The sequence below is a fragment of the Helianthus annuus genome, chromosome 5, assembly GCF_002127325.2.
Source record: "Helianthus annuus cultivar XRQ/B chromosome 5, HanXRQr2.0-SUNRISE, whole genome shotgun sequence".
In the NCBI taxonomy this organism is placed as follows: Eukaryota; Viridiplantae; Streptophyta; class Magnoliopsida; order Asterales; family Asteraceae; genus Helianthus; species Helianthus annuus.
This window is the reverse complement of record NC_035437.2, coordinates 41767668-41782931: the sequence shown is the minus strand read 5'-3', so window position 1 is coordinate 41782931 and position 15264 is coordinate 41767668.

The following is a 15264-nucleotide window of genomic DNA, read 5'->3' as shown; positions in this document are numbered from 1 at the left end:
AGCCGCTGACTCGGTTAAACTTGTTAAGTCTATCAACGCCGTTGAATATACGAAGTATGTTAACAGTGACACATACGTTAACCTCCATGTTAGACTGAAAGGTGAAAGTAAAGATGTGACGCATGAAATATGTGAATACGATGAACTGATTACATGATGTATGATTCTATGTGCATAATCATTTGATACTGAATGCAACGATATGATTCTACGTGCGTGAACATTCTATGTGATATCATCATGTACACAATAAACACACACAACACAATCGCTTGGATATCAAAGATGTGTAAACCCTAATTTGATGCAAGCACTCACATCGAATCATGTGCAATATATCCTAGGTCGTGTGTAACGGACTTAGACGATTAACAAACCCTAGAAGCAATAACATACCGAGCAAACCAAGGTGAGTTCACACAGCCAAGGCATGGGGTTCCCGGGTGGGAATGGGATTTGATGAGCTATTGTATATACTTCGCTGATAGAACTACGACTAGACTAGTAACACTTATTAAACTGATCTTCGCACACCTGCCAAGGGTTGGCCGCGATATTATGACTGACTTCGCACACCTGCCTTTGGAAGGCCGCGAACTGGAATTTACTAATCTTCGCACACCTGCCTGGTAGGCCGCGATACAGATAAACCTAGTCTAGAATACTCGGGATGAACATCCCCTAATATCTTCGCATACCTGCCTGGGAGGCCGCGATGGAAACTAATACGATACATGACATAACGAACGAACATACTACTACTCACACTATACTATTACTGAACTGTTAACTGTGAACTCGCTCAACTAGTTGTTGACTCGTTGCTGCATGCCTTGCAGGACCTTAGGTACTTATGGAGCTTGCACTAGAGGCGCGGTCGTTGTGGGCAAGGATCGTGATTACTACGTTGAACTGTTATGACATTTAAAACTATTAACTATGTTGGGTTACTTACTTGCTTCCGCTACTTAAACTATGTTTTGTTGCAACATCAATTGTATTGAATTGGGTTTATGGATTTCTTTAATTATTTATATTGTTCAATATGATTGGTGGCTTGATCCTGGTCATGTCACGCTCCCTAGCGGTGGTACTCCGCGTGTGGATTTTGGGGGTGTGACAATATTGAAGATTGTGCTAAGCTGAAGCAGGAGTTGGAAATTTGAGAAGATAGAGAGTGAAAGGATTAAACGATTACTGTTGAGTTACACTACGTGTGATTATTTGATTGATCGTGTTTATCTTACTGTTGCAGGTCTTGAAGCTTTCAAGAAGAAAGAAAAAGAAGAGGATACTGGTAAGACACAAAGTGTCAAGTATAACAGATGTCCGCCCCCGATTTTTGAAAGTTATTCTCCTAGAAATCCAAACGAGGAACATGTTAATAAGGCTCTCAACATCAAGTTAAAGTCTGAAATCATTGATGAATTACCAGACATTATTGATGTAACATTCACAGCGTCTGACACTGATCATGAGTCTGAGTTAATTAAGAAAGTTGTCGATCAGGTGTTGGATATGGATGAAGGGTCAAAGTCGGAGTCTATGTCAGATAGTTCGAGTTCGTCTGAGAGGAGTCCGAGTTCGCCGGTCAAGAGGGTTTATAATAAGGAATTTTTACTATCAAAATCTAATTTGAATGATGAATCAATCAAAATAGCTTAAATTTTGAATGATTCTGACAAATTATATTCTGATAATGAATTTCCAATTAGAAGTGTTAAAACAGAAATGATCATACAGGTTTTCAAACTGACAGAAGTTAATATTTCTAAAATAAAAGATTTAAAACTTGATGGAAAACCTAACAAATACACTTCTTCAAGAATTTAACAAAGAGTAAACAAGAAAATGGGTTATGGTTGTGGTTATGGTTTTCAAAAGAAACCAAACCATAATGGTAATCTCAAAAAGAAAGGTCTTGGTTTTATTTCACAAGAAAATTATAAAAATCAGAAAACTTATAAATCAAAAACAAAATTTTTTGCAGGTGGAAGTTCTGAAGATGAGCAGAAGAAACCTTTCTGGAAACAGTCAAACCAGGAGTTTCTTGCTGAAGTGAAGAAGAATGTGAGAAAGTCTGCTCAAAGAGTTGATAGAAGAACTTGCTTCAAATGCCAAGAAGTTGGGCATATTGCTTGGAATTGCCACAAGTTCAACACAAAACGGGGAGTTTCTTCACACTCAAAAATGAAAATAAGTGATGATGTAAAGAAACAACCAATTGAGAAACTTAAAACGAACTCTAGTTCTGAAAAGGGTGAAAGTTCAAAACGTTTTTACAAAAGAAAAGGTGATATGAACAACCAAAGTGGGTGGTTAAATCCGAAAGTAATTTTGACAATGAATCTGATTCCATAAAATCAGAGGAGTCTTTGGTTGAGAAAAAGGTTGTGAATTTCGTTCCAGTGGTGAACGATGAGGATTTTCCTCCATTGGCAAAGGAAAATTTGATGAAGAAAGTGGGAAAGGTTGAGATCTCAAATCAATTCTTCGCTGATATTGAAGAATTTGATATTGAGAAGGCTTTCAATGGGAAAGTCAAACATATTTTCGGTAAGATGGTTGATAGGAAGGTAAAGGGTGCCAAAGAATTTTACAAATCAAAGTGTTGGTGGGATAGATGTGTACCAAAATCACCCAAGGCTGGTCAGGCTTGGGTGGACATAATGTTTGAGTAAAAACCTGACTTGCCGGAGCTCCCAGGTTGGTAAGCGTGGAGCAGGAATCGGCATCATTCTTGTTTTGATTGGTTGGTAATCTTACAAGTGATATAAACGTTTATTTTGTCAAAGTGATTAATCAAGTTCAAATTAATGACCTTGATTAATTTGAACTTGATGTAATCTTTATACAAGTATTTGAAAGACAAGATGATGAACCATATCCCCGAACCTACTAATGGTATTTCTACAAGTGGTTACAACACAACTTATTTTTCCGGAAAAACCATTTTGATTAAAGCAAACTTAAGTGTTTTGAAATCTTAATAGGAAACTAGTTTGTTGTGAGGGGGAGTTCTAAGTGTTGATGCCAAGTGGATGGCGAATTGAAGCTTGAAAATCAGTAGTCACTCTACTTGTACAGTTTGTTTTCAATCTTTCTTTAATATGTTTGAATTTTAGAGGGAGTAAAAATTTTTCATTCAGAAAATCCAAAAACATTAAAAATTTGAAAAAGCCAAAAACATGATAAATTCAAAAAAAAAATGAGTTTTGTTGTATAAAAGAGGAAATGATAGTACATCAGTGGACGATCACGGCATGCTAAAGAATTGGAAAGTTAAATAGTGATAAACGGTCTCACTGATGATGTATCAGTAGGTTTTTACACATTTAATAGATTGTGACGAGATATAAACCTAAATTTCAAACTTGCTTAATTCGTGGGAACATCTCTCGGATATATGGGTAACCCCCGAAATCTTGTTTGAAAGGTCCCTCTTTTTGAGATACTAGGTCTTTATGCTTAGTGATATCTGGGGTATTATCCCGGGACTTCTGATAATGCGGAAGCAATGCCCTAGTCCCCGGAGAATACTTTATGCTTGCTTGAAAAATAGCGCCGCCCTCAGCATAAATGATGAGACAATAAAATTGCTAATCAATGCTGTTGTAAAAAAGATCCTCTAAAGGGGGCCCACCAAAAGTCAAAGCCGTCATCTCTCTGCTGAACGGAAGTTCAGACCTGAGCTCTCACGGTCTTCGCAATTTAACCCCTTACAGATATCATCTAGGTATACTCGCCTGTAAGACTGAATATTGGGATCTAGATACGAGAGTATATTCTAAGGTGGGACACGCGAATAAGTTTAAGTGCTTAAAACATTAATCTCGTATCTCGAAACAGTTGAACTTTGAGTGAAAATTTAAGTGGATCAGTATACTGACAATCTAAGTGAATCGTTTAGAACTTAAAATGTATAAAGCGTAACGGTGTTAGTGATTTGTCTCAAAAACTGATATGATCCTCTTACACAAACTCACAAAAATATTGTTTGTAAATATCTCTTTTCTGCATTTCATTTCTGTTATTTCAAAAATCCAAAAAGATTTTCGGTGTGTTTTAGCATATTTTTTTAAAAAATTCAAAAAGATTTTAGACAACTGATGTTGAAAAGCTTATTTTCAAAATTCCAAGTGCTAAACATGATGAACGGGTTGGGAAAAATTCTTTTTGAAAGATGTATTTACAAGTGGTCATCAGCTATATTTAATGCTATATCTTTCAGAGTAAATTCTTGCAAAAAGTATAAAGTTTGTCATATTATAAAATTGTGAATCTTATGTTTTGGGTAGAGGATGTGCAGGATAAGCTGAGTTGGATGATAACCAGGTTCTGATACCTGAGGACTCGATAATTGTAGAAAGCCAGGTTCTGATCCTGATCCTGTAAAAGTTAGACTACGATCCCAGCACGAGTTGAGGGGGAGTCTGTTAAGAGAAAGAGAATCTGAAGATGAAAGAGCTAGGAATTTGATCCTGAAGATGCTAGAGTGTTAAAGCTACATCTGAGGGAAGACTATCTGTTGGTGCTGATATTCAAGAGAGATAGAGTGAGACAAGAACCAGATAGAGTTTCTGGAAGCCCGAAGACTGATAAAGACTGAAGATGCGAAGACTCGACACTTAAGACTCGTCAACATCTGAGGGGGAGTCTGTTGGTGCATACATCTGTCGACTTCATCTTCTATCGAGTCTAGTACTAGAATTTTTAGATCCGGGCACGTTGTTCGAGAAAATATGAGATTTTAGGTTGTAAAGGACCTGATTCCGCTTGAAGAGATGTTTCCGCTTGAAATGTCTCATGACACTTTCACGTGGAACCCCTTCCACTATATATACTTTCAAGCTGAATCATTTGTAACGATCTTGTTTTCCAGTACCGAACTGCTGCCGAAGTGCCGATTGATTGTAAAACTGTGAAATTGATAATATAAGGCAAATTTAAGTGAAACACGCTGTTTTTCTAGTCTGTTTCTTAGTTTCCGCCTCAGAAATGGATATGAACTCTTCCGAACGACTCATTTGGGTCACGAACACGATCCTACAGTTTCTGCGGATCCTGCGTTTTCGTCAGAATACTAGTTTACTAGGTGCCTTTGTAACATTTGTGCTTGAAATCATTGTGAACAGTTCAGTTATCAATAAAACAATGTTATTTGATCCCAATGTTTGTTTGGTTATGTTTTACATTTTTCATGTTTTGACTTTTGTTCAAATTTAAACTCTAAATCGCTTTCTGGAGAATTAAATGCAAACTGGTGCATAAACGTACTCAGTTTAATGCGACAAATACTCCGGAACACCAACATACACTGAACATACCTTAAATAACCTTTACATAACTTAGAAATAAGTTTTGAAGGCTTTGGTATGGCAAAAACAAGTTAATTTGCTTATAGGGACTAAATTTGACAAACTGCGAAAGTATGCGAATTTGAACTGTAACAGACATTCCGGAACATGACCATAAGTTAAACACACCATAAATATCCTTTACATAGCTTATAAATAGGCTTTGAGGTGTTCGGTGTGCTAAAATAAACTTTTGGATCATTCAGGGACTAAAAGTGTTAAAAAGTGCATAAGTTTGCACTTTCGCGCATAACTTACGTTCTGAATACAACCGGACATCCAAAAATTTATGTAAGCACTAAAATATTTTATTTTAGTGTTTGGCATGAGAAAAATCCATTCGTCGCGCAATTTGGATCATTTTTCGCGCTTATGCGCATTCCGTCGTAATTAAGCGAACATTGTAACCGTACGGCCAAACGAACCAACATCCGAGATATTTTCAAGCATATTTCATGTTCCCTATGTCTTAACATGATTTTGGGGCTTGAAATTGGGTTTGACGGGTGTTAGAAGTGCCGTTACGCAACGAAACAAGCTACAGGGACCAAAATTGTAAATCTGCAAAAGTTGATGGCTTACGGACCGTAAGCCATCACCCATACGGTCCGTAAGCAGGGGCCAGATGCAGCAAAACATTTTAACTGCTGTTAACAGCCTTTCAGCACTCCAAAGGGCAATGCCTCTTGCCAACCTTTGGGGTTGGGGTCAAAATGAGTTACCATAACATTTCGACACTTGTACGAATGAGATTCGAGCACGTAAATTGATAAACGATCCTAACGGTCTTGAATATCCTATAAATACCCCCCCCCCCCCAATTCTTGTTTAAAACCCACAAATCTGATCTAAAAGCTCTAAGTTGAGGCCATTGCTTCATACCTGAGTTCCTGGATCAAGATTAGCTTTCGGGGACCCTTCGTAACTGTTCTTTCGTTCTTTTATTGCTTTTCGAGTCCTAAAGTCAAACTATGTTTGACTTTCTGCGTTGACCAGTTTATGGTCAACACGAAATTCGTTTGAACTTCAAAACGTGAGCGTGATCACGATGGTTATAGTCCCTAGTGACTATACCTACTGATTACCACGTGATCTAGGCTCAGTGACGAGTCATAGTTTCGGCCAAAATGCGCATTCTTGCGTATTTTGTAACCGAACTACCCATAGGTATCAAAACCGTTTGTTTTGATACCAAACCTGTTTTCTAAACTTAGTTAAGCATGTTTTAACATGCTTAGCTCGTCACTTTTAGTTTAGTGCTTACATAGGGTCGTAAGGTAAGCGATCTAAACAATCGCTTATACTTTCGAACCCGACCCTTTTAGTCGAGCATTAGGATCCAACCAAATGCATTAGGTGACCATAGTTGTATAGGGAATAACCTTCCGAGGTTATACCTTATGGTCACGACGTTAGGCGTTCCAAACGCGTTTTACGCGAACGACGCGTTAAGATAGCAGAAGCTACCTAAACGGGTCGTAATGGGTCGTAAGCACTTAGTTAGGTTTCATTTTAGTATGTGGGCTTTGTTAAACCATACTACACGAGTCTCCATACTCGTTTGGTTTACGAACCCTCATCCTATCCAATCGTCCGATTTAGGTCCGGTATATTAACATAGTTACCTATATTAGGTGCTGTTTGATATCCGTGATCTCTAGCATTGTTTGGTTGTTATACAAGGACTTCAAGGCAATCTCAAGTGAGTACATATACCCCTCCTTTACCGTTTTCCAAACTATTTTTGAGTGAAACACATGTGCCTACTTGCTACTTTCATGCTTTTCATGCTTTCATATCATATGCTTGTTATGTTCATTAGTACATTATAGTACATGATTTCATTACATTCTATGCTATGTATGTCCATTGTGTACATACTTAGTACATTGTTTTAGTTTACATTTCTGCTATGTATGTTGATTGATAGCATGCTAGCACATTGATTTACACGACTTTTCTGCTTTGTATGCTAACTAAGCATACTTAGTACATTGTTTTCATATAACAAGTTTACATTTGCTATAACATTTGGTTTGCACAAACAGGACTTATATACGTTCATTAACATTAGCTACGCCGCTCGGTAGTAAGTAGTGGTACCATAGGACTTGACAAATCCCATTCCTGACATCCCGGGTTTGTTTGGATGTAAGGAATGACTGAATCCGAAAACATTTTTCTTTTGATGACATTGACTTAGGGTCATCCGACTGTCTCAAGGCTTGAATGTATGCGTTAACTTACCACATAAATGTATGTATCAATGTAACATTCTTTTACTTTGCAAAACATAACTTTTTGATATACTCAAAATACTCTGTTTTGTACATTTTTCTACATTTGGTTATGTGACAATACTTTACTTACAATACGTAACAGTTGTTACACATAACATGACTACATTTGGACTTTTTAACATTTGCCAAGATTTATACAAGGACTTTGGACAATTGGTTTAAACATAGACATTATACATTGTTGGATGGTTTGAGTGACTTAAGTAACGAGATGTGAGTAATATAATACAAACATGGTAAATACGCCGTTGGTACTTTTTATATATAAGTGTTTGTATTATATTACATATCATAGCGTTACTTAAATTATTCCTTTTTGACTTATACATTTTACACAAGTAGCCCTTTTCACAAGGCTTTGGCTTATAACACAGTTTATTTTATAAAACTCATTTTACTTGGTCATTCATTTAACCATACATTATTCTTTTATCTATACATATCATTTGATCTAATCGCTTTTAAATGATTTACAAAACAAAACAATTTACAAGGTTCATGACTGACTGTTATTAAACAGTTCTTAAATCTTAAGTCATGAATCCTATTTTCACAAAACCTATGTATCTCACAGGCATTTTTATGCTGACGTACCTATTTTCACATGTGTTTTCAGGAGCTTTTGCGTAGGACGATGATCATGACACTAGGGCGGACCTGTGCCTTAGAGACATAAAATGAAGATAGACTTAGTTTAACTATGTTTTGTACTCTTGGTTTTTATGTTTAAAACAATGTTACTCTATTGTTGATAAATAAAACGTAACTTTGTATGCATGGTTGTGAAACAATTAATTCTGTTACAACACTCCCCGACGTTTTCCGCCACGTTTGGTTGTCCCACGTGGTCGGGGTGTAACAGAAGAGTTGGTATCAGAGCCAATGGTTATAGGGAATTAGGTTATTAGTAATACTTTGACCTAGACTATAACTTTCTAGGACCCTAACACAAGTTATCTTGTGTTTAGATTTTAAAACATGCACTTCACCTATCCTTAGGTGATAACCACAACGAGAACATCGATTATGAATCCGCTTTGAAAATTAATCATTTGTTCTAGGATGATTGATTACTAGGTTTTGAACCCTCTGTTATATGGTTTTGAACCCCTTTGAATTTTCAAAAATCTCGTCAAAGTTTTTGGGTTTTAATAGTGTGAACACGTGCGAACTGGAAGAGTGAATGCCTGTACCCTGGGTTTTCTGTCTAAGGCTAGAGTGTTCGTACAAATCCACATAATCGGACCAGTCACTCTTACCTGGGAACTCTTGGGGTGAGTGTTCACTTATAGGCGAACATGTCTTCGCGATACATTATTTTTGACCCGTTTACTTTGATTAGACACTGTGTGTCGCTTGTTTGCTTTGCGATGCGTAACCACCATCTTTGCTTTTGTTGAAATTGTTTCATCTCATTCTCTTCATTCAATCATCTCACTCGTTTCCTTTCATGTTTTCCTCTTTTAGAATGCTTCCTCGATGCGAAAACCAGATAGCGACTGCCGAACTGGCAGAAATTATTGCGCAGCAAATGGCTGCTCAATTCCCAAATCTCTTTGCTTAATGGAACCAAGCCAACAACAACAACAATGCTCCATGCAATTTCAAGAATTTTAACTCGGCTATACCACTCAAGTTTAGTGGTTCTGAGGGAGCAACTGGGCTTCTTCAATGGTTCGAGAGCATTGAGAGTACTTTCCGTCACGTGCAGTGTCCTGAAAATCGCAAGGTCGAGTTTTCTTCAAGTGTGTTTCAGAAGAGGGCTCTTACGTGGTGGAACAGGGTAATGAGAGACCGTGGTGCAGAAGTTACTCTAGCACAGACATGGGCTGAACTTAGGGCCCTTATGATGAGGGAGTTCTGTCCTCGTCATGAACAGTGAGCTTTGGAGAAAGAGTTTGATGACTTAAAACAATACAGTGGTGAGCACCGGGCATATACTGATAGGTTTGAGGAGTTGAGTCTGCTTTGCCCAACAATGGTTGCCCCACTCGACAAGGCTATCGAAAGGTACACCGACGGCCTACCTGACTCGGTACAAGACATCATTACTGGTAGTAACCCTACCACACTCCGTCAGGCGATCGAGTTAGCAGCGACACTGACTGAGTCGCAGATTCGAAAGGGAAAGCTGCACAAAAAGGGTGACGAGGGTAAGAAGCAGGCGTCTGACAAAGAAGATAACAAGAAAGGTCAAAACAAGAAGGGAAAGGATTCTGGTTCTACAAGGGGGTCTAGGAAGTGAAAGGCTTCCAAAACTATGCCGTTACTGCACAGGCTCAAACTGCACCAAATCAGCCTGCGCAACCACTAGCCAAGAAGCCTTGTCTTGGTAATGCACCTTTGTGCAACAGGTGTAACGGCCATCACCCACCTCATCTTCAGTGTCGTGAATGCACCAACTGTGGAAGAAATGGTCATCTTGCTGCCACCTGCCGCATTCCTGCTAACCAGAATCAGGCAGTTCAGAACCAAGCCCAACAAATTGCTTAGCCTCTTGCTCAGCTACAAGGTCAAGCTGCACGACCTCATTTTCCTCCTGGTTCGTGCTACAATTGTGGGGATCTGACCCACTACAAGAACCGGTGCCCAAGACTAGCCAACTAGAATCAGAATCAGGCTCAGGCTCGAGGTCGAGTCTTCAACATGAACGCACAAGAGGCACAAGCAGATGATAATGTGGTGAACGGTACGTTCTTTTTTAATAATCAGCCACCATCTGTTCTTTTCGATTCGGGTGCCGATAAGAGTTTTGTGTCTTTATCTTTTGAACCATTGCTTCGCGTGTCTAGAACAAAGCTAGGTAAACCATTTGACAGTAGAAGTGGCTAATGGTGAACCCATTGTTCTTGATTCTGTTCTCCACAACTGCCAGTTGAACCTTAACAACCATCTTTTTCCCACTGACCTCACGCCTATGCAACTTGGAAGCTTCGACATTATTGTGGGTATGGATTGGTTAGCCAAGCATCATGCAGAGGTAGTTTGTTTCTAGAAGATCATTCGTATGCCGCTTTCGACAGGTGAGATCCTACAGGTTCGTGGTGAGAAACCTGCCGGTAGTCTCAAACTCATGTCTTGCTTTAAAGCTCGGAAGTATCTACGAAAGAACTATGTGGCATTTTTGGCACATGTTGTAGCAGATAAGGGCAAAGGTAAGTCTATTCAAGATATTCCTGTTATACGGGATTATTCTGAAGTTTTTCCTGAAGAGTTACCTAGTCTACCCCCAGCACGCCAAGTCGAGTTCCGTATTGATCTCGTACCTGGTGCAAACCCAATTGCCAGAGCTCCATATCGTCTTGCACCGTCCGAGATGCAAGAGTTGTCTAAGCAGCTGCAGGAACTCTCTGACAAAGGTTTTATCCGTCCTAGCTTTTCACCTTGGGGTGCTCCCGTTCTTTTTGTCAAGAAGAAGGATGGATCTTTTAGGATGTGTATCGATTATCATGAGCTTAACAAGCTCACCATCAAGAATCGATATCCCCTACCTCGCATCGATGATCTCTTTGATCAATTGCAGGGCGCTTCTTATTTTTCCAAGATTGATCTGCGATCTGGATATCATCAACTTCGTGTGCATGAAGAAGATATTCCTAAGATAGCGTCCCGCACTCGTTATGGGCATTATGAGTTCACAGTCATGCCATTCGGTTTAACTAATGCTCCTGCTGTTTTCATGGACTTGGTGAATAGGGTTTGCAAGCCTTATTTGGATAAGTTCATCATCGTTTTCATTGATGACATCTTGATATATTCTAAGATGCGAGCTGATCATGAGCAACATCTTCGTCTTACTTTGGAACTCCTAAAGAAAGAGCAACTTTTCGCCAAATTCTCCAAGTGTGAATTTTGGCTTAAAGAAGTTCAATTCCTAGGACATATTGTCAACGAACAAGGTATTCATGTAGATCCCTCCAAGATCAGTGCGATTAAGGATTGGGATACGCCCACTACTCCTACTGAAGTTCGCTCTTTTCTTGGTCTAGCGGGTTATTATCGTCGTTTCATTGAAAACTTCTCAAAGATTGCAGTTCCACTAACTGCTCTAACTCAGAAGAACAAACCCTTTGATTGGGGATTCAGGCAAGAGGAAGCGTTTCTGACTTTGAAACAAAAACTTTGCAACGCGCCTGTTCTAACCTTACCCGAGGGCAATGATGATTTCGTCGTTTATTGCGATGCATCTAAATTAGGTCTTGGCTGTGTCCTGATGCAAAGAAACAAAGTCATAGCATACGCATCGAGGCAGTTGAAGATACATGAGAAGAACTACACCACTCATGATTTTGAGTTGGGTGCAGTTGTCTTCGCTCTTAAGATCTGGAGACACTACTTGTACGGTACAAAATGTGTGGTTTTCACAGACCACAAAAGTCTTCAGCATATCTTCAATCAGAAAGAACTCAACATGAGGCAACGATGTTGGGTGGAGCTACTAAACGACTATGACTGCGAAATTCGCTACCATCCTGGTAAGGCGAACGTCGTAGCCGAAGCTTTGAGTCGCAAGGAACGTACTAAGCTTCATTGTGTTCGTGTTCAATCTGATATTCAAGCTCAATCCGATATCCAAGCACGTATTTCTCAGGCTCAACAATCTTGTATTTCACAAGGTTTGATGGATAAGGAATTTCCCTATCACATAACACCTGATCTGGAACTGAAGGACAATGGATCGTATTACTTCATGGACCGTTTATGGGTCCCGAGCCAAGATAACCTTCGTACCTTGCTTATGGATGAAGCCCATAAGTCTCGTTATTCTATTCATCCGGGCTCGGATAAGATGTATAAGGATCTTCTTATTCAGTATTGGTGGCCTGGTATGAAGAAAGACATTGCCTTATATGTATCAAAATGCCTTACTTGTCTTAAGGTTAAGGCTGAACATCAGCGTCCTCCTGGCTTATTGGAGCAACGAGAGATCCGAGTTTGGAAATGGGAAAACATTACATGGATCTCATTACCAAACTTCCGCGCACAAAGAAAGGTCATGATGCCATCTGGGTAGTCGTTGATTGTCTTACTAAGTCAGCGCATTTCTTGCCAATCCGTGAGGATTTTTCTACTGACAAACTTGCTAAAATCTATGTGGATGAAATTGTAGCTCGACATGGTGTTCCTTTGAACATCATTTCTGACAGAGATGCTCGTTTCACTTCTCATTTTTGGAGAACCATGCAATCTGCTATGGGGACCCAACTTAATCTGAGCACAGCTTATCATCCGCAAACAGATGGTCAGTCCGAAAGAACAATCCAGACTCTGGAGGATATGCTTAGAGCTTGTGTGATCGATTTTGGTGGTAGTTGGGATTCACATCTTCCGTTGATTGAATTCTCCTACAACAACAGTTATCACTCCAGCATCAACATGGCTCCTTTCGAGGCTCTCTATGGTCGAAAATGTCGTTCACCAGTCTGCTGGAATGAGATCGGCGAGGCTCAGCTTACTAGACCTGCCCTCATTTTAGAGACAACAGATAAGGTAAAGAAAGTTCGTGATAACCTTCAGACAGCTAGGAGCCGTCAAAAGAGTTACGCGGACCTAAAACGCAAGCCCTTGGATTTTCAACTTGGTGATCGTGTATTACTTAAGGTCTCACCTTGGAAAGGTGTGATCAGATTTGGAAAGAAAGGAAAACTTGCACCTAGATACGTTGGACCATTCAAGATTGTCGAAAGAATCGGTAAGGTAGCCTACAGACTTGAGTTACCTCCTGAACTTGGAAATGTTCATCCAACCTTTCACGTGTCCAATCTCAAGAGGTGTTTAGCCGATGAGAACCTACACATACCGCTTGACGAAATTCGTGTTGATAAACACTGAAATTTGTCGAGAAACCGGTGGAAATCATGGAACATGAAGTCAAGTGGCTTAAACGCAAGCGCATTCCTTTGGTCAAGGTTCGCTGGGAATCTAAACGTGGACCCGAGTTTACTTGGGAACGCGAAGATCAAATGAAGGAGAAATATCCACATCTATTCCCACGAGTTTCCTCTAAATAAATTTCGGGACGAAATTTCCACAAGTAGGGGAGACTGTAACATTAGTGCTTGAAATCATTGTGAACAGTTCAGTTATCAATAAAACAATGTTATTTGATCCCAATGTTTGTTTGGTTATGTTTTAAATTTTTCATGTTTTGACTTTTGTTCAAATTTAAACTCTACATCGCTTTCTGGAGAATTATACGCAAACTGGTGCGTAAACATACTCAGTTTAATGCGACAAATACTCCGGAACACCAACATATACTTAACATACCTTAAATAACCTTTACATAACTTAGAAATAAGTTTTGAAGGTTTTGGTATGGCAAAAACAAGTTAATTCGCTTACAGGGACTAAATTTGACAAACTGCGAAAGTATGCCAATTTTTGAACTGTAACAGACATTCCAGAACATGACCATAAGTTAAACACACCATAAATACCCTTTACATAGCTTAGAAATAGGCTTTGAGGTGTTCAGTGTGCTAAAATAAAATTTTGGATCATTCAGGGACTAAAAGTGTTAAAAAGTGCATAAGTTTGCACTTTCGCGCATAACTTACGTTCTGAATACAACCGGACATCCAAAAATTTATGTAAGCACTAAAATATTTTATTTTAGTGTTTGGCATGAGAAAAATCCATTCGTCGCGCAATTTGGATCGTTTTTCGCGCTTATGCGCATTCCGTCGTAATTAAGCGAACATCGTAACCGTACGGCCAAACGAACCAACATCCGAGATATTTTCAAGCATATTTCAGGTTCCCTATGTCTTAACATGATTTTGGGGCTTGAAATTGGGTTTGACGGGTGTTAGAAGTGCCGTTACGCAATGAAACAAGCTACAGGGACCAAAATTGTAAATCTGCCAAAGTTGATGGCTTACGAACCGTAAGCCATCACCCATATGGTCCGTAAGCAGGGGCCAGATGCAGCAAAACGTTTTAACTACTGTTAACAGCCTTTCAGCACTCCAAAGGGCAATGCCTCTTGCCAACCTCTAGGGTTGGGGTCAAAATGAGTTACCATAACATTTCGACACTTGTACGGATGAGATTCGAGCACGTAAATCGATAAACGATCCTAACGGTCTTGCATATCCTATAAATACCCCCCCCCATTCTTGTTTAAAACCCACAAATCTGATCTAAAAGCTCTAAGTTGAGGCCATTGCTTCATACCTGAGTTCCTGGATCAAGATTAGCTTTCGGGGACCCTTCGTAAGTGTTCTTTCGTTCTTTTATCGCTTTTCGAGTCCTAAAGTCGAACTATGTTTGACTTTCTGCGTTGACCAGTTTATGGTCAACACGAAGTTCGTTTGAACTTCAAAACGTGAGCGTGATCACGATGGTTATAGTCCCTAGTGACTATACCTACTGATTACCACGTTATCTGGGCTCAGTGACGAGTCATAGTTTCGGCCAAAATGCGCATTCTTGCGTATTTTGTAACCGAACTACTCATAGGTATCAAAACCATTTGTTTTGATACCAAACCTGTTTTCTAAACTTAGTTAAGCATGTTTTAACATGCTTAGCTCGTCACTTTTAGATTAGTGCTTACATAGGGTCGTAAGGTAAACGATCTAGACAGTCGCTTATACTTTCGA